The sequence below is a fragment of the Anser cygnoides genome, chromosome 5 (genome assembly GCF_040182565.1).
Source record: "Anser cygnoides isolate HZ-2024a breed goose chromosome 5, Taihu_goose_T2T_genome, whole genome shotgun sequence".
NCBI lineage: Eukaryota > Metazoa > Chordata > Aves > Anseriformes > Anatidae > Anser > Anser cygnoides.
Genome location: NC_089877.1, coordinates 18,942,868 through 18,961,235, shown reverse-complemented (window position 1 = coordinate 18,961,235; position 18,368 = coordinate 18,942,868). Strand labels below are relative to the sequence as shown.

Genomic DNA, 18,368 nt, shown 5'->3' with positions numbered 1-18,368 from the left:
AATTACTTAAAAAGTCAGTATATGGTAGAACGTAGCTTGTGTAGATCAAATACATAAGGTGTTGATTTTGTTACCAAATTCACTGATAGTCAGCTAGAAGTTTAATTTACCTAACCCTGATTTTGAAGATGCACCGCATCTTAATTATTTATGTATTGTATTGGTATTGTTGTATTGGTATTATGTATTGGTAATTATTTATGTGTGTTACACATGAAGATCAAGCGTATGTTATTTTAGGCATAAATGACAAGTATTACAACTTTAAAGTCTAAAGTAGCAGTAACTTTTTTTTGTTCCATGCCACTTTTGTTTCAGGGTGGAACGGTGCTATTGAATTATTTGTGCAAAGACTTATGAGAGCATCTTTGAATGTGTACTTAAAAAAAAAAAAAAAAACATTATTCTGGGAGATGGTACTAGGTTAATGGTCCTAAGGTCTGAAGTGTTCCAGGTGTCCGCAGGAGACACTTGCTGTCGTTATCGGAAACACCACCTACTTCAAGAAAGAGTAGTTCTTCCAGTCCTTTTCTGTTTGAAAAGTCAGCCTTCTTGGCCATTTGGTTGGCTACCATGTCTGTCAACAGATCTAGTGTCATTTGTTTGGCTGAGTCTGTTGCGTGACTTCACCCACTGTGGAAAGCGTAAAGAACTTCTCCTTCGCGTTGCAAGGCAAAAACCTTTATTGTTCAAGTAACTGATCAAATGCTCATTGACTTCAAGAATTACTCAGGTGCTAAAACTTCTGCTTTTGTTGTAAGTGTCTTGCTGAATGGAAGACTTGATAGGGTACATAGGAGGTCTTTTTGATGCATGTGTGAAACCTGACTGAGAGAGTAGTCTTTTCCTCCTCCCCCTAACATCTGAAACTGTCATAACAGGAAATATGAAAGGAAAATGTGATGAATTGAGGTTGTCATTTGCAGTCAGTGTGATATTTTAAACTCATATTTTGAAAATTTTTGATTAAGACCAACATCAAGGTAGAGAAAAATTCATTCAGAATCATTACTGTTGGGAGAACACAAAAAAAATGGTAAGTATTCTTAGACAGACAAGTATTGTACAACTTGAATAAAGCTGCCACCATGTTGATGGATTGTTTCCAGAGTGGATCAAAAGGAAGAATTTTGGCCATGAGGGCAGCTCATGTGATCTACCAAATGGAGAGAAGCAATGTTATTTCCACTTGCAAAATCATAGGGCTCCATTGCCACACTTTCACAATCACCAAATTAGAATCAGGTGTTAATTAGCACTTGTGTTTGGCAAGCTCAGTTTATTGAGAACATTTGCCTTGGTCAGACTTTTGATTATTTTGGCTCCGAAACCTGGTTTACATTGATTTAATCATTAGAATACCCTCTTCTAAGGCTTTCAAATGATGCAATTAAGTGCAAATACCACATCTCCTGCACAGCAACAAGGATCTGAACAGTTATGACAAATCCAGTAGACACAAATAGGTGTAATTTTTTTACCACTTAACAGGGTCTAATTTTGTAGCAGAGCATGTATAAATTATTAAAATAATACATCAGTTGCTATCATTATCTGTTGTAATGTTTGCATATCTTTGTGCCATTTTAGGCATCTTTACTGAGTTTCCAAGTGAAAACACAGTGTTTATTGTTTAGGGACATGACAGTACATATCCAGTTTGAAACTCCAGCCATTTACAAAAAAAATTGTAGTGTTCTGATTTCATCCAGAAAGCAAATAGCGGCTGTGGTACACGTGTAATACAGACATGTCAGCATCTACAAGAATTACTCACCCATTCTTAAGACATCTATTCATACATGAGGTATTTAGATTATTTACTTTTAAAATGAATAACATTTTTACTTATAAAAATAAGCATTTATATATTGTTCATTTTTACACTTCACTGTTGCTTTTGATTCTGACAGGAAGGGCTTTTGTAACCTTTTCCTTGAGTAAGTAGTACCCACTCCACAAGCATGGCCAGAGTTTCTAATAGACCTACTGGCAGTACTGTCCCAGCAGAGTTAAGTGTCAGGATCCAGCACTCCGTATTTAATTATAATTTCATTCCCATATGACTGAGGAAAAACACCCTGAGGAAAGGAAGTAATCTCTCTAAGGAAGGCTAAATCTTTTTTCTTTTCTTTTCTTTTCTTTTTCTTTTTTTTTTTTTTTTTCTTTTTTCCCCTTGCATAGCTTTACAATGGTGATTTTTATCAGATGAGTCATCTGCCTGGTTTTATGAATTGGTGCTCATGTTGTGGATCCATTAGGGGTTTGTACTTCTCTCCATGACAAACATGTTGGAGGGAGTAATGAGGAGGCAGCTGCTTAGATCAAGTGGCAATGTCTGTCCACTCCTAAGCCTGTAGCCAAAATCAACAGCGAGTCTTTACAGTTGATCTAGGGAATGCTGTTACAAAAATGGGATGTTTGCACTAACGACTTATTCAAATACATCTGGAGCATTTTTCCCTGAAGAAATGAAACTGATGTAATAACACAGCACAGTCTCCTTATTATGTAAATCATGAGGCAGAAAGCTGAGGACGTTATTTAAAGAAAACTGAAGAAAGCTGAAGATTTGCTCAAGTAATTTCCCGTTTTTACCCTATATGAGATCTTGCAGATGGCAGGAAGGAATAGAAAAAGAAGCAAGCCTTCTAGCTTCCAAATGTGAGACAATTCTCTTCTCACAGTGAGTATTTAAGCCACTGAAAACCTGGAGTTTTCTACAATAGAAGCATTTGAACACTTTTTGAGCAAGAAAACCAAGCCAGACTTTATCTACACATCCTCTATGTTGAAAGTCAAGGAATAATGTAGGATACCACTTGTGCTGTGACTCTGGAGGCATGAATTTTAAAAGTGCTTAAAGACACACTCTGGTTTTGAGCCCAGCAAATCTCTCTATCTTGAAAATATAAATTTCCTACTTTTTACTCTAACTGAAACTTGGATGCGGTGGGAAATTGGGAAGGAATGAACTGGAATGCTTTTTCTAACTTTTGACTGATTGTGCAGGGTTCATCTTTACTTCATCTAAAGTTTGTGGTCAAAGCTTTACCTTTTTTTATTCAAGTCATTTGGGATCGTGATGTATTTTTGGAAGATTTTTCTCTCACAGCTTGACTTTTCTATGCCATTCAAAATGTACCACCTAGATATAAATGTAAAGCTTTATGGGTAGCTGCCTGTGGATGAAGACAAGTGAACCTACATGCCATTCCCTCAGCTCTCAGCAATGCCAGGCCAATGTCCTATCACAAAAAAACTCGATACCTCAATAGCTTTATTTTTCTGGCACAACAGGATTTTCCTAAATAGATAAAGCATATCTATGCAAGAGACAACATTTCTGAGGGCGTGACTCAGACATTAAGTTCTCTTGGGAGTGCTGACTGTCGCACAGCTTGCCATCCTCTGCTCAATTGGCCCATCAAGGCTCATTCCTCATACATTTTATGTTTGGCAGAGGAAAAGATGCGGCAGGTATTAGTGCACTATCTGGAAGAGCTCAAATGCTTCAGAGATGATTGCATGTAAGGATTTACATAAATGAGAACAGAGAAGAATTACTTTAGTACTCTGAGGTTTACCAAGTACTGAGGTGGTGCAGACAACCCATTAAACTGCTCTACAACATTCGTTGCTACCTGAATTTGTAGGATATGTTCTAAGGCTTGTTATGTATGGCTCAGTATTGGTCAAGATGATGATGACCTTCACCAACTTCAATCCAGTCTGACTTTTCTTATGGGAGAACAAAATTTTGCACCTTAAAAATCTGCCTTTTTTCACTATTCTGATTTATTTTCATTCTTTCCTTATTTTTTTTTCCTTCTAATTAGCACTGTGGATCTCTTCTTTGAGGACCAGGAAATTTCAACGCATATGAGTAAACTGTTAATATGAAAGAAAGCTATAGCCAGAAATCAAAAATGTATAGTACAGAAGCAAGATTTTCCATTCTGCACTGAAAAATCCAAAGACTGCAGTTACCTCATCAAAGGCAGCAAATGGTCACGTACTCTCACTTTCACTGCCTTTGCCCTAGCAAAATGTTCAGGGCTCCAGCTGACAACCTCTGCTGAACCTTGCTGGGGCAGCAGAAGGGGTTACCAATGTCTACAAAAAGGCACAAGGAGCAAGACTGTGTCAGATCCTCTGTTACTGTGGCTTATGGTGCAGTGTTTTAAAACAAAATTGATGGCAGCTAAAGGGACGTGATGAGAACATCATGGTGAAACCCTCTAGCACAGAGCTGGAGCAGCTAGCTGGCAATGATAGCACCTTAAATCCCAGCTATTAGCTCCAGCAAGATTCATCTGAAGACTAGGGCCTTCAGTTTCTATATTTTTTCCATTTTTAAGTATTTGCCTGCTCTATTTCTGGTTAAGTGGCATCTGCATTCCTAACAGCTGTAGGCTGCAGCGTGCATAGTATTTCACTGGTTTAAACACAGTTCAACCTAAAACACACAACAGCATTTTTAAAAGTTTACAGACATCTGTCTAAATACACAGAATAGAGGCTCAGGCATGACTGTAGGTGAAGGCTATGTGCGGTATGTGTGTTTTGCACCTTTTAATCCTACAACTTTCGTTTAGCAGAAAGAGACTAATTCTAGGACTACATGAAAAGTTTCTTCCTGGCTATGTCAAGGTTTACTTGCATAAATTCTTGTACTCAAAGACACCATCAGCTACAGATACATGATACTTCCTTCATAAATCTTATTGCTAGACTTTGCTATTAGGGTATTTTAATCTTTTCACTTCTGATGAGCCTGATCAACAGGGTCAGTGTTTCCATTTATGTAGATCTTTATTCTTGAATGTTTGTATGGATTGCAATTAAAGTGTAGGGCAAGGAGTCCTCTGTGGCATTCTGGTATACAGCAGGGGTTTTTTAGTTGTGTCTTGATTGTCTATAACGTAGACAAGGTTAGCAGCCTTAATGAAATAATGTTCTGCTGAAGACAGCAAAGTCCTACTTCCCATGGATGCAAAAGCCTTTCCTTGCCTCGATGGGATTTGGGTTCAAGCAAGAACTTATTATTTCTGAAATATGGAATGCATTTGCTCTTGGAACACATGTCCTTTTTATGCCCTCTGGTTCATGAGCTGGTTGCAAAGCTACGAATTTGCTATAAAATTCCTTTTAAGGTGCAATGCTGCTAGAAATTTGTAGAATAATAGAGGCCCTTTCATCCTTTGTATTTAAACATGCAATTTGCTTTAACGGGATCTGATCAACCATTAAAACCCACACTGTGTTTTATGTGTTTAACAAAAAACATACTTGCACAAGTAAAATGGACTGCATGCAAGCCTACAATATACCTATTTATGTTCAACATATAACAAGGTCTTGCAGAACTCCTTTTGTCCTGAGGGGTTTAACAGCTCTGTCCCAACACTGCTAGTGGAAGGTCAAGCCCTCTGGAAGGAGATCTGCAGCACAACACATTGCTAGCATAATGTGTTCGTTCCTTAGGGCGTTGGGTTGGCAGTCCCAGAGCGTGGGCTCAGCTTCTGCAAGAGGGATGCTCTGTCGCAGTGCTTAAGACAAAATATACCAGTGACCCATTCCAGTCATCTATCCAAGGATGCAGGCATTCTTCAACAGGAATGGTCTGGTTTTTTCAGAGGATGGCTAGTCAAGTGGTCAGTTCAAGGGGCCTCAGTCTTAGCTTAAATGCTTGGGTGCTGCTGGAGTATAAATCATATCCACAAGGGAAGTTTCAAAGCAGAAAGTTTTAAAGTCTGGGGGAGGACACTAGTTGCCTAGAAGATTTAGTGTGGGGTCTCTAATGTCGGATGTCTCTAATACTGCTACCGTGATACTCAGGAGACCTAAGTGTTCAAAGTTGCATCTGAAAGGCATGTAATAAAATTGAAGACTGACTTTTTCCTTTTTAAAATTGATTGATTAGCCATAGAAGTATAGGTTTTACCATTTTTTCAATGAAGAGGAATTTTTCATACAGTCCTGATTGTTCACATACATACGCAGAGCTTTGTTTTCTTGAAGGCAAGGAAGCAACAAGGAAGAATATTTATATACAGTTCAAAGGCCTTTTCACAAGCAGTACTTAGCTCAGAAGCCAATTTTCTTAGCTTTCCTCAATATCATTTATTTCCAGTGTTTCTTCTGGTTTTGTGGTGGGTTTTGTTGGTTTTTGTTTGGTTGTTTTGTTTGTTTGTTCATTTTTTCTGTCCTTAATTCTCAGTTGCTTTCTCTTGCTCTTTTTATTTATTTATTTATTTCAAAAACACATAAAAACAATAACAACTCAATCTTCTCAGCTAACTGGTCCATTTTTATGGATTGGAGGCCTGATGGTTTCAACCATCAGGTCCTGTGAAGTTATTCGCAGAGTACTGGGAAGGCATCATAAACATAAGCTTTAGTGGTAAACCAATAAATTAATTGCATGAGAAATAAAGATACTACAAAGACATTTTCAGACTTTGAACCAAGAATTGATAACTTACTTGATATCTTGTCCCCTCTTTTTGTGCAGGAAATTTGTTTTCCTCGCTGTCATTAATATTCTAGAATGAAAGCATTTAAAATATATTTTTATTGTGGAAATACAAGTATCCAAATAACAATTTTCATTTTGAAGATTCTTCTACGCAGTGCTCTTGTCATATTAGAGCTGAAGATTAAAATTAAAAAGAACTTGTCAAAACTAAGAGCTACATTTATATAATATTTCCATCCTTTTAAGTAATGGAGGTTGTTAACTAAAGATGTCATGTTTTCTTTCAAGGACAATCAGAGTTTAATTATTTTTCCTTTTTGAAATGATTTCTGACCATGAAAACCCAGTCCTTTCCTATCAGTTCAATGATATAGTGAGGACTGCAATGCAGTGAGTTATTATAATTTAAAAGATAATAGTTTAAAAAAAAAAAAAAAACAAAGAAATCTCCTGGTTTTCACACATATAGGTATTTAATGCTAAGGATTACATCTGTACAACTAGTTTCAAGAGAATTTTTTACTGTGCATGGTTGTCATGATAAATAGCACATACCATATTTGCCTTCATGTTCTTTTTTCAAAGCCCAAATCTTTTGGCTGACCAAATGATCCTAAGACCTCTAAAATATTCTGTGATCTTTCTAATTGGATACACTGATCGCTGCTGGGAAACATATGTGATCAACTGCAGTCATCTGTGGAGCTGAAATAAAATGTGTAGTGTGTTTTTTTCAGGAAAACTTTATCAGTAACTTTACCTCCTTGCAAAACATAGACGTAATCCATAAATAAAAGAGTTGCCATTTGATGAGAAGGAGGAAATTCTATCTTACTCAATGACAGGGAAAGTGAAATGTGGTCACCCAGAGTTCCTGCAATTCAAAGCCAACTCATGCCCACTTTAATTATTATGATGTCTGTTCCTGTTCAACTTTAATAGGACTGCTTGTGCCAATAAAGGATCTCAATTGCAAGGGTCACGTTTGCTTTGTTTTTTTTTCATCCCTGGTTTAAAGTTAGGAAACCTGCACAAAGGACAAGGATCCTTTGAGGGAGCCCTCTGTTCATTTGATTCTGCCACCCCCAGGAGAAAGCAGCACAAATCCAGAGTGGGCAGTTTGGGTATCCCCCTGGATAGCAGCTGCGGGGGGAGGGAGAGGTAAACTGGTCTTGAGAAGGTGTGGGACTCAAAACCAAAGCAAAATCTGTTGTTGGAAAGGGCTGGATTGGTGTAAGACTGGATGGGAAAACACACCACGCAACCTGAGACGTAGAACACAGGAAACCGATGACACCAGATAGATCAGTCGAGGAGGTTACTGCAGCAATTAGTACAATTTCATGCATTTCATTACTCATAATTTTAGCTTTAATTTCACCACAGGTTTTTCAATGTCAGTGGAATATTGGAAAGCAAATATTTCACTTAACAAAGAAAGGTGGAATCGGGAACACAGATCTACAAAGGCATGGGGAGTACAATCATGGTTGAGTAACCTGATTGTTTATCTGCAGGATTGGTAAGGATGGAGGAATATTGGAGTGTTAAAGATGCTAATTATTTTGATTAGTGGAGTATTTGGTACTTTCGAGAAGTTTAAAGAGTTTTGGTTTTGTTCAAAGCTCTAGATGGGTTAAGATAGTTTGAGGCTTTGGCAATCCGTGATGGAGTCACATTTGGGCCTTACCTCAGCTTTACATGTAAATTGCGAAGTTACCCACTCAAAAGCTGTCTTCTCTTTGGAAAACATTGTGTTTAAATCATCTGCTCTTTATCTTTGTACAGGGTGAAGTCTGTCTCCACATCAGCGGGTGACAGGCTATGCTGGTAATTCCTGTGGGGAGTCCACCTGGGATGCTGGCACTGGAACCTCTGCACTACCGCCCATTCCCAGGCAGGATTTCATCCCTTTAAGAGGACTGGCCGAGTTCCCACCTCTAGTGTTGTAGTCTGCTTGAAAACTCAGACATCAATAAAACCATTAAGGTAGGTGACATCTTCAGGCATTATTTACCTGTGAGGACTAAGGCCTGTCTTTCTTGTATGTGAAAGTCAGACTCCTGATGTCAGCATGTAGCTTTGGGAGCTGTGATAATAGCCAGAGACCTATAATGCTTGTGCTTTTATCTTGTTGCATTTTAGTACAAAGGTCTTGCCAATATCTAACATACAATGTTTCAGTATAAATTTATAATCATTTTTATTCACAGTAATATTGTCAATAATCAAACTGAAATCAAAAGACCAATAACGATTTGACTTTACTGTCATTCTTGCCCATTTCAAAGATCATTCAAAATAAATTAAAAAGAATAAATTAGTGAAATAGTATTATATTTTTTTCAGAGGACACAGGCTCCCAGTTTCCACGAAAACTGCTCTGCAGCCAGCTGCTTCTGCAGCTGACATTTGCTTACTGAGCCAAATCCATATCTTAGGGCAGACCAGAGGGAATGTGTCTATTCTGGTTCCTGAGAAATGAAGCAGACAAGGGCTATTTCTAGTGGCCTTTCAGGTCCAGTGTGGGTGGCTGAGAACTTTCAATCAAAGTCCTCCCTTTCAAAATTGAACCCAATTATAGGAATTTTGAATAAAGCTCAAAAAGTTAAACCCGGAAAAGGAGGAGACTGAGACAGTTTGTTGTCATGAAACAAACATCTCCCTCTCCTGAAATAAGGATATTATCTTCAAGAAATGAGAAAAGCAATGAATAAGGGAAAAAACAAACAAAGAAACAAACAAAAGCGGAAGAATTAATTTAAATATTAGAGGGCACTAAAATCTAGGGAAAGTGTCCTGGCTCCTTTTCTTCAAACTATTTTGATAGACTTCTGATAAACTAGGAAACACAAAAAAAGCTGTCAGCCTTGGCCAACAAACAAATAAAAAAATGCTTGCAGATGTGTGGAATGCTCTTTTTTTTATTATTTATTTTCAAAGTTTACAATAAAATCCAGCCAGTGTATGTGACTATGGTAAGGGGGAGGAGGGGAAGGGGAAAGTAGGAAGACAGGGAAGGTCAAAGATTTTCAAATCTGGATGCCTTGTTCTAGGTTTTTAAATCTGTATTTCTTATACAAATTATTTTGAGAGAGGTTTATAAATTTCAGAACTTCCTCCCATATCACGTACGGTTGAATTTGTCTTCTTATGACGATCTGATGCGATAGTCTTTATTCAGTGAAGGGAAACATCTACAAGCTATTTATTTTTTGAATAGCTTCAGTTTTGAATCCTTGCTTACCCTAAATAAGATCTGAAAGGTTTTCTTCTGAATATTAGGGGATGAAAAATTAAAGGGTAGGTAAACATTGGTGTATATTTTTAATGGTAAAAGTGATACTGTGTTCCAGTTTGAAAGTATTTAAAAATATATATAGTTGGCAAAGAAAGAGGGGGAAACTCGTAGGTATTTCATTTGTTTTTATCAAAGACTTGCCATACATAAATTGCTACACAATGGAAATTGCATGCAGGGGTAGTGCCTAGACTTATATTGAACCATAGCATTTCATAAACTTGTGGAGCTAGGCATGAAGTGCTACTATTGGGAGTCTGCATCACTGAGTATTTGCTCACTTAAACCCCAGGGTAGAGGAGAAATTTTCATGGAGCTTATAGTGATTTATAATGGGAAGCATAGGCTTTTTCATAGACATTGTTCTCACTGACAGTGTAAAGAAAGAGAGCACTAAATCTCTTCTCATCATAACTAATGATTAAGTCAGCAGCTTTTTTGGCGAATACAGAATGCCCTTCTACAAAAACAAAGTATTCTATTGTGATGTATTACATTTAAGAAACCCATAAGTATCCCATAAGGCTGTTGCAATATTTTTAACTAGATCTTCTCTCTTTGTCACCATATTGAAATAAATGGAATGTGTCAGACTGAGTAATGCTCTTTCAATAAGTTTTTAGGAGCTCACTTAGAAGTTTGGCAAAATATAAAGAAACGAAGAAAACTTTCTCAGGATCCTCTATGGCCTGAATGAAAGATTGGTCCATTAAGGAGAAAAGCTTATGCTGATGCTGACACTAATAAATGGGACAGGGAAGGATATTTCTGCTTAGTTTGGGCTACCTTGCTCCAAGTTGGCTGCTTCAAGTTGCCCTCTGAAATAAATCAGCCGGTTGATGATGATTCATTGCGTTACAAAGTTCCCATCAATATAATGGCAAAATCAGTTTTGTTTGAGTGTCCAAATGTGAACCCACCCTTAACTATTAGGAGTCAAAGGGCCAGCAGTCACTGAAACATTAACTTTCCTGCGTCTGCTTTTCAGACCTGCGTTTGAACTATGGCATTAGGAATGCCTCTTCCTTTGGAGCGTCTTTCTGCCATTCACTCTGGATACTGAACTTGCTTTAACTTCGTACATAATGTGGAAGAAAATACCGTGGTTTTATTAGGCTGTTCCTTCTCCAGTGCTTTCACTTCAGATGCTATCTCAGCCCTACTGAAGCCAGTGATAAAACTCCTTCAGACACTGCCAGGGCCAGGCTTTTACTCTGTATTTTGACTCCTGCGGCAAATTTTGAGAAGGTGGACATTCATCTTTGATTTTAAGTCCTTTTGTAGGGAATACCATTAAAATCTCTTTTATAAGAGTGTTCCCCAGAAATTTTTTACACCAAAACACTTACAAAAATGCCTCCACAGTGCTCCTTCAATGAGAAAATTTGAAGTAGAAATATTGTGCAATGGGAAATAATTGTTTTTAGCTGTGATGGTATCTCTCAGTAGTAGGGCTCAAGTGATCTTCATGTTGCAAGTGCAATGTCTGCCATACCTGCCATCTTTCATTCTTTAGAAAAAAATCTAGATTAGTCAGAATCTGTTTTCAAGGGATGTTTCTCTTGTGACACTGACCTCACAGTGTGCTCTTATATTAAATAGTTTAAACATTTCTGAAATGTTCAGAAACCTTGCTCAGTAAGACCTTTTTTACCTCTCTGTAATACAGCCTTTCCTGAGTGTTATGTCTGGAATCCTAGCCACAGTTCACAAAAATTGCAGTTCGGTAAAGTGGGCCCTCTGAGACTTAGGAATCCTTCAGATTTTTTTTTTTTTTTTCCCCCATTGCCTCACAAAGGTCCTAGTCAAGAGTGGGGTAGAAGGAAATCCCACTAGAGCCTAATAATGCTGCTTCTTTCCAGAGGGAGTCACTAGAAAGTAATTTATTTCTTCAGCATGCAACTGGAGGTACTCATTTATCAAAGGCTTGTGCACGCTGCTTCTGTGGCCTTCGTTATCGCAGGGACAAGGGACTGAGGTTGTGACCCAAAAAAGTCTATTCCTACTGCCAGGCTAACCCTTGTTGTTCCTTATTTACCCAAGCATCAAATACCGGCCTACTGGACATACAAGGCTCTATTCCTAGCTGGAGTTTGTGCAGTATTTACAAGGTATGAAAAGCCACAATTCTTCTGCCTTTCCCTATCAGCACCAATAGGCAGGAGTACCACTATCAGCTGCATTCCTTTGCCTTCTGAGCCATGGGCAGCTCTGATTTTCAGACATGCTTTCCTTTTTTTTTTTTTTTTTCCTGCTCTTCTCTATTGTTTTGTCTTTCCCATCAAGGGAATTCGCCCTCAAGTTCAGATCACACACTTAGGAGATGCAGCGGAGAATTGGGCCTTTGTGAGCGTGTGAAGGATGCTTTCCTTGACCTGTCAGAGAACATATTTTACTTGATGAGAAAGAATGCGGGGCCAAATTCCTCTCTACTGTAAGCAGGCTGATAGAGGAGGACTTACATTAGGGATGAGCATGGCCTACTTTGTCTGGTGGAAGGTCTCCTAAGCAGACAACGCTCACTTATTGTTTACAATGCATTGGCTGCTTTTACTGCTATTTTAAGTGATGGTGGGTATTTGTACCAAACAATGCAAATAGGAAGTCATTTGTTTGTGAGGGCCTAATCCTGAAGGCCTTATTTGGTGTTTACTGAAGTTGAATTCAGCCTTTACTCAGATAAACTCCACATGGATTCACAAGGATCTTGCCCCAGTGAGGACAAGAAGACTGTGGGAGTGTGCTGCCTGTTTCTGGCCAAAGGACAAAGATAGTTTACATTAAAAACACATACAGAAAAAATAGAGGCACACACAATTACTGACTATATGCATGCGGCACTGTACGTGTGCACACGAACACAATTGCACACTAATCTAATCAATACATTCATTTCTTCTTAGGACATAATTACACATCCCAGGAGGCTGGAACAGAAAAGTCCCATTAACCCCTCATGCCCTTTTCAGCTTTCCTCTGCCTTTCCATCTAACAGACCCCTGTGTCACTCCACTCATTAGCAGTTACTGTCTATGACATTGTTACATAAATAAGGATGTCGACCTGTCAGAATGGGTCACCCAATTCAAGGGTGATGATAAATATCTGTCCCTCTGAATTAGGCCAAAGACACCAGAGTACAGGACAGCTACTGTTGATTATTGGATAGTTAATGTATAGAGGACAAAAGGTGCTGAGGCCTGGTCACTTTTTGGATCATTAATATGGATTTAGGCCTATTGTTAAAAAAACACACACATACAAAACTAGGTTAGCAAGAACATGCATAACTTTCAGTTTGGGATTGAATATATAGCTGGTGGGTGGATTTGTGGTGCTAAAGGTGTGGCTTTCACATGAAATTAATGGTGCTTTTAGATACGCAAACACAGCATTTTGGGGTCAGTCTGAAAATGTTTTGTATTCCTCCATGCTTACAGATGAAATGTAAGTAAAAGACCTGCTGGATGCCCTTAAATAAGCCAAGATGACGCCAGGAAGCAGGATATACAGTAGAGCAGTATTCAGCTCAGAAGCAGCTAGAGAGCTGCTGAGGCATATCACATGGCTTGCACTGAAAAACATCAGTTATTGCCAAGACTCTTTTCTGAAACTCTGCTTTATTTTCAAAACACCTTTTTCTACTTTAATAATGAAGGGACTGGAGAGTCTGTAACCTCAATTCGTTCATTCAGTGATTACTATCTTCACTTAGTGACAGATTATTCCTTGCAGGTAGCACTTAAGTGTGATGCAACCCACTGCTTTGATTTTAATAGCAGATAATGTGAAAATATCAAAGCAGTTTTGTAGACAGAAGCTCTTGCCATTCTAAATAAGGACAAATTAAGACTCTTTTCCAAAAGCCTCAGTACGGTATCTCACTGAAAATGTTAAGTGCTGGGCAGGAACATCCCTTAGGATTTGTTTATCTAGAAGTCTAATCACAGCACCCACAACTTTCCCTGAACTCAAGGGCTCAGTGTCTCATAGGCTCAGAATGTGTTATCATTCTTGAAAATCTATTACAACAGCTTGATCTGAATAGAAGATCCAGTCTGGAAGGGAGTTAAGTCCCCTGTAAAGAAGTCAGCATATGTACAGCATATCTTTGCAGAACCAGGCCCTTTGATTAATTTTACTGCACTCACCCCTACCTCTGTGCTTTGTTACATCCTTTACAACACTGTCACCAAGCTCTGAGAGGTGTGGCCATAGCATTTTCCTAGAGCAAGGCTCTGACAGCTGGTAATACCAGCACACGTGCCAAGTCAGTAGTGTGAAGTAGCTGTAATTCTGTGTTTCCCTCTCCCTAATTTCCTCCTCCCTCAGGGAGCAACTGTTGCAAGGAGTATCCTTGTTTTCCTGGCACACTGGTGCATGGAAAAGTTCTGCTGGTTGTAGTCAGAAATCTCAGTCTCACCAGTGGTGCCAGACAGCAATCTTCTGAGCGCAGGAGGATCAACAAGTCAGCTCCAGTTTGCGAAGACACTGCACCAGTCCTGCAGTGATGATTTGAATAGAGTCTGTGTGTACTGGCTTATTGGGGTGCGTTCACATCCTTATCCAGGCTTGGTTATGCAAATCTAGAGAAGGAAAATGCAGGCTGGTCAGAAATAGGGATACTTGCAGCTCCCGAATTTGCCTTGCTGGGGTGATGCGCAAGGGACTCTCTGCCAGCTCTTTGGAAAGTGTCTTTGAGTTGAATCAGTGTTGGTATACAGGAAATCCAAGCAGATGTAGTTGTGCTTTGAGTTCACTAGGGACATCCTTTTAATTTGTCAAATAGATGGCTCAGTAAAAAGGTATGAGGGAGGGAAGGAACAAGAAGAAACTAGCCAGAATACTGTTCTTAACAGACACATTTAAAAAAAAAAAAAAAGAAAAGAAAAAAAGTCTGAAAGGTGCAATCTGTTGGCTGGGTAAAGCACTTATCTTTATCTTCAAGTTCAAACTCCACAGTGCAGAGCTGTAGCATCCCTTGTCCTAGAGGTCTCTGAATTTCAATGAAAGAGGAAACATAAGTTTTCAAACCCTCTGTGGAGAAAGATGGTCTAATGTGATGTATTGTAACAAACTTAACAATAGTCTTAAAACATGGGTGTTTCTGAGGGCTGCCATTTTGACTAGCACACCAATATTTTAGCAATGCACACCAGCCGTTGTAACTTGATTTAAGGAACAAACTCTGGAGCTGTGGATGATATGGTACCTGTGCTGGCAGATTTATATCCTCAGTGGATGAGACCCAGCAGGGAATGTCTGGTGAATCTTGTGCATAAATTGTCTATCAACACTCTACGAGGGTTATCAAAAGCATTTAGAAACACACTGTTCCCAAATCTATTTTTCCCATTCAAAGTGCAGTCACACATACTGTTTTGTTTAACTGCACTAGATTTTGCTATTTTATGATCAATACTGGTAAGGTCCATACTACTCCATTAAATTATTTCTTAGAATTAATTTGCCATAAAAGGTTTGTCTATGCATGAAATGGCAGCTGTGCATCTTCTGGAATATATAAGATTTTCTCTGTTTGAATAAAACTGCCCTTTACTCTGCAGGCTGAAGTCTCTGAGGTCTAAAAGTCATTGGGAAAAAAAAAAGTCAAACTTCTTGTATCCTTATAACAACCAAAATTTGAAGATGTTTTGATCAGGTGTTTCCTCTATGCATTTTCTCTAACATGTTGAAGATGACATTATAGGAAGGACAAGCTTATTGCACGGCTTGGAACTGCAGAGCATAGTTACGTTGCTTGCTAATCCCTGTGTTTCTTAAAGGCACATATCTATCAGCCTTCTGACTGACCTCATCAGACATTCTCAGATATCATCACCTATTCCATTATAATGACAGATTTGATAGTTTATGGGAAATCTGTTAGAATCATACTTCAGGAAAATATATTAAGTTACATTACTTCTTTAGTTATTTCCTAAATATTTCATAGTAACAGCATGGCTGTATTAGTTTGATGCCTATCAGAAACCAGGGGAAACCATGTCAGTTAAGTAAGTTAAAAAATGAAAATATATTTCTTTCCTTTTTAAGGTTGATTGTAAAAAGCCTTGTGCATACACACATGCCACATTTATAAAAATAATTCCTAACACCCTCTAAAAAAGTCTAATCATAATATCTCAAATATGTAGCCAATATATATGGGATTATTTTGCAGCAGTGGGTTAAGCATATTGCTGGCAAAGAACTCCAGGATACGATGATATAAATTCACAGGAACAGTGCTTGCTAATGCAGTAAATGACGACAGCTGCTATAACTGCTGAACTAAAAGGGAGCTCTATCCAAGAATAATGAATATTTCTCATTGCATTTCAAAAGTGCATGCTTTGCACATGTTAGTTTGGGTCTTAACTCAGTCAGCCCTATGAATCCCTCAGTTTACTGCATGGTAGCATTAAGATGAACTAATTAAATGTCTAAAGACAATTGTGTGCATCCAAGCAAGGCAGCCCCAAAGTAGCAAAATCCTCAGCATCGTCTCAGGCTGGATCAGGCAGAGCCTCCTGCAATGCCTCAACTCTGTGGGGCTCGCCCAGCCTGCTGAGGGCATTGGTGCTCCTGCCGTAAACGTGCCTCCTGCCACCACTGGAGCAAGAAAGCCGTTCGGCTTCCCATTGCCGTGTGTAACAGTCTGTCCGTTTGTGCTGGTGGTTTTTGTGCTGTGACTACCTTTCCAGCAGGAATTGGACTGAGATCACTGGCTTATTCCAGTCTAGCCACTGAAAGGCTGCCTGTTTATTAAAACCATACTCCCTGTGAAATACATCTTTGTCTATGAAATGGCATGACCATTACATAATAAGTTTGTGATTTATGGCTGTCAGATAGTGTGTTTGCAGTAGGCAAAGCAGTAGGTCTTGAGGGACCAGGATTTGCTAGCCCAAGGCTGTCCATCTCCAGGTGCTTTCATGCTTGCTTTCTCCATTGAAACACAATAATAGATGTGACTTAGCTTCTTGGAAAATGAACACTGCTATTTCCACCAGTGAATGAGGCAATCCCAAACCAGCAGAAGCATCTAAAGGTGTACCTAGACACCTGCCAGGGATGATGTGGAAAGCTACCTGGGTTGTCTCTAGAGCTCAGGTATTGGAAGCAGTCTAGCTGTGGTAGGCTGGAGCTCCATGGACATTTATTTACCTGACTGAGAATTGCTTGAGGCTCTGGTTCCACAAACACCTCTCTCTGTGGCAATTCTGGCTCCAGCAGGCCTTGCTGCCACCGCCAGGGCCGTTTGTGGCGGTCTCTACATTGCCCTCCTTGTTCTGCACGGAGGGGTGGCAGCAGGATGGGAGCAGGCAGCAGCGAGCCAGAGTGGGCATTGCCTGCTTACGCTGACTCGGTGTCCTGGAGAAATGTGTGTGTAACCACAGCCCCAGCGGCAGGATGAATAAGCTTATGTGGGAGCCTGTGACTAAATCATCCTGCAAAATAGGCTCTAGGCTCTTTTGAAAACTTTACCCATTACTGGTAGGGACTAGAGGTCTTAAAGAAAAGGCAAAAGGCTATTGAGTGTACTTCTTTAAATGGATAGCATCGTGTATCAAAGAAATCACCAGCACAGCTGCTACTAGCTGGAAGATGTGAACTTTCTCAGCAAGTAATTGATGGCCGTAGAGATTACACTGGCCTCTCTAAAGTAGTCCCTGGTGTTCATCTGATCAGTGCCAAGTACAGTAGCAGTTGGTCTGTGTGCCAAGAACTTCTCTCTTCTGTTACCTGGGTTAAGCCTATTCCCTGAATGCAAAAGTAACATTTCATAAGTACTGAAGCCCAAGCAAAATTAGAGAAAAAAAAAAAGGGGGGGGGGTGTCAGAGAGTTAAAAAAAGAGGTCTGATGCGTTGTATCAGTTTGTCTGATAATTCTGGCTGTGAAATGTTCCTTGCTCATTGATCGTGTGTTGTGGAAGATTGCAGTGTCTAAGAACAGCAGACAAAGCTAAATTCCAGTAAGTAAATAATCCAACCAGCTCCATACCAGTCAGGCTACGAATATTAGTATCCATTGGTATGCGTGATACCAGTGTGTTATCAGCTGATGTCATTAAGGTGTGATGCAGTAAAATACCTAAATGACTCTGTGTAAGTACCATTATATATATGGTTAGTGAGCAACACCCCACCCACCCACTCCCACCTGCATACAGGTGCCCACACAGCTCCATATATCGTACCTTGAAAACCTTCACTTGCAAGTTTGCCCCTATGTGGTATGACAGAGAAACTTCCACTTTTGCACTAAACCCTGGAAACTAGGTGCCAAAGAAAGCAAAGACTTATTGCCTTCTATCATTGGTCTGTCATTGGTTTGGCAAAGGCAGGTGACAAGAGGCTGATTCTTGCTAGCCTTTTTACAATATAAATCTGCCATTCATCACTGTTCCTATGGCAAGGACTCCAGAACTGTGCCAGAAGTGTGTCTTGAGCAGGCAGGGCTGTGTACTGAGGTGATTATTCTGGCTGGCCTTCACCAGGACCAGCAACCTGTGTCAGGAGTTACTTCACGAGCTGTCTTTTACCAAAAAGAAAAGCAAGCAAAACCCCTGAAGGTGAGAT

General features: G+C 39.4%; 1 long non-coding RNA gene across 2 annotated transcripts in view; it reads left to right on the top strand.

The window, feature by feature from the left end:
- The window catches only part of LOC136790863 (uncharacterized), a 246,655-nt gene that overhangs the window by 201,071 nt on the left and 27,216 nt on the right, over window positions 1-18,368 (top strand). For both annotated transcript variants that reach the window (XR_010831652.1, XR_010831651.1), the window contains one exon: window positions 8,270-8,470. This is a non-coding gene — a long non-coding RNA (uncharacterized lncRNA). The remainder of the gene's footprint in view (window positions 1-8,269; window positions 8,471-18,368) is intronic.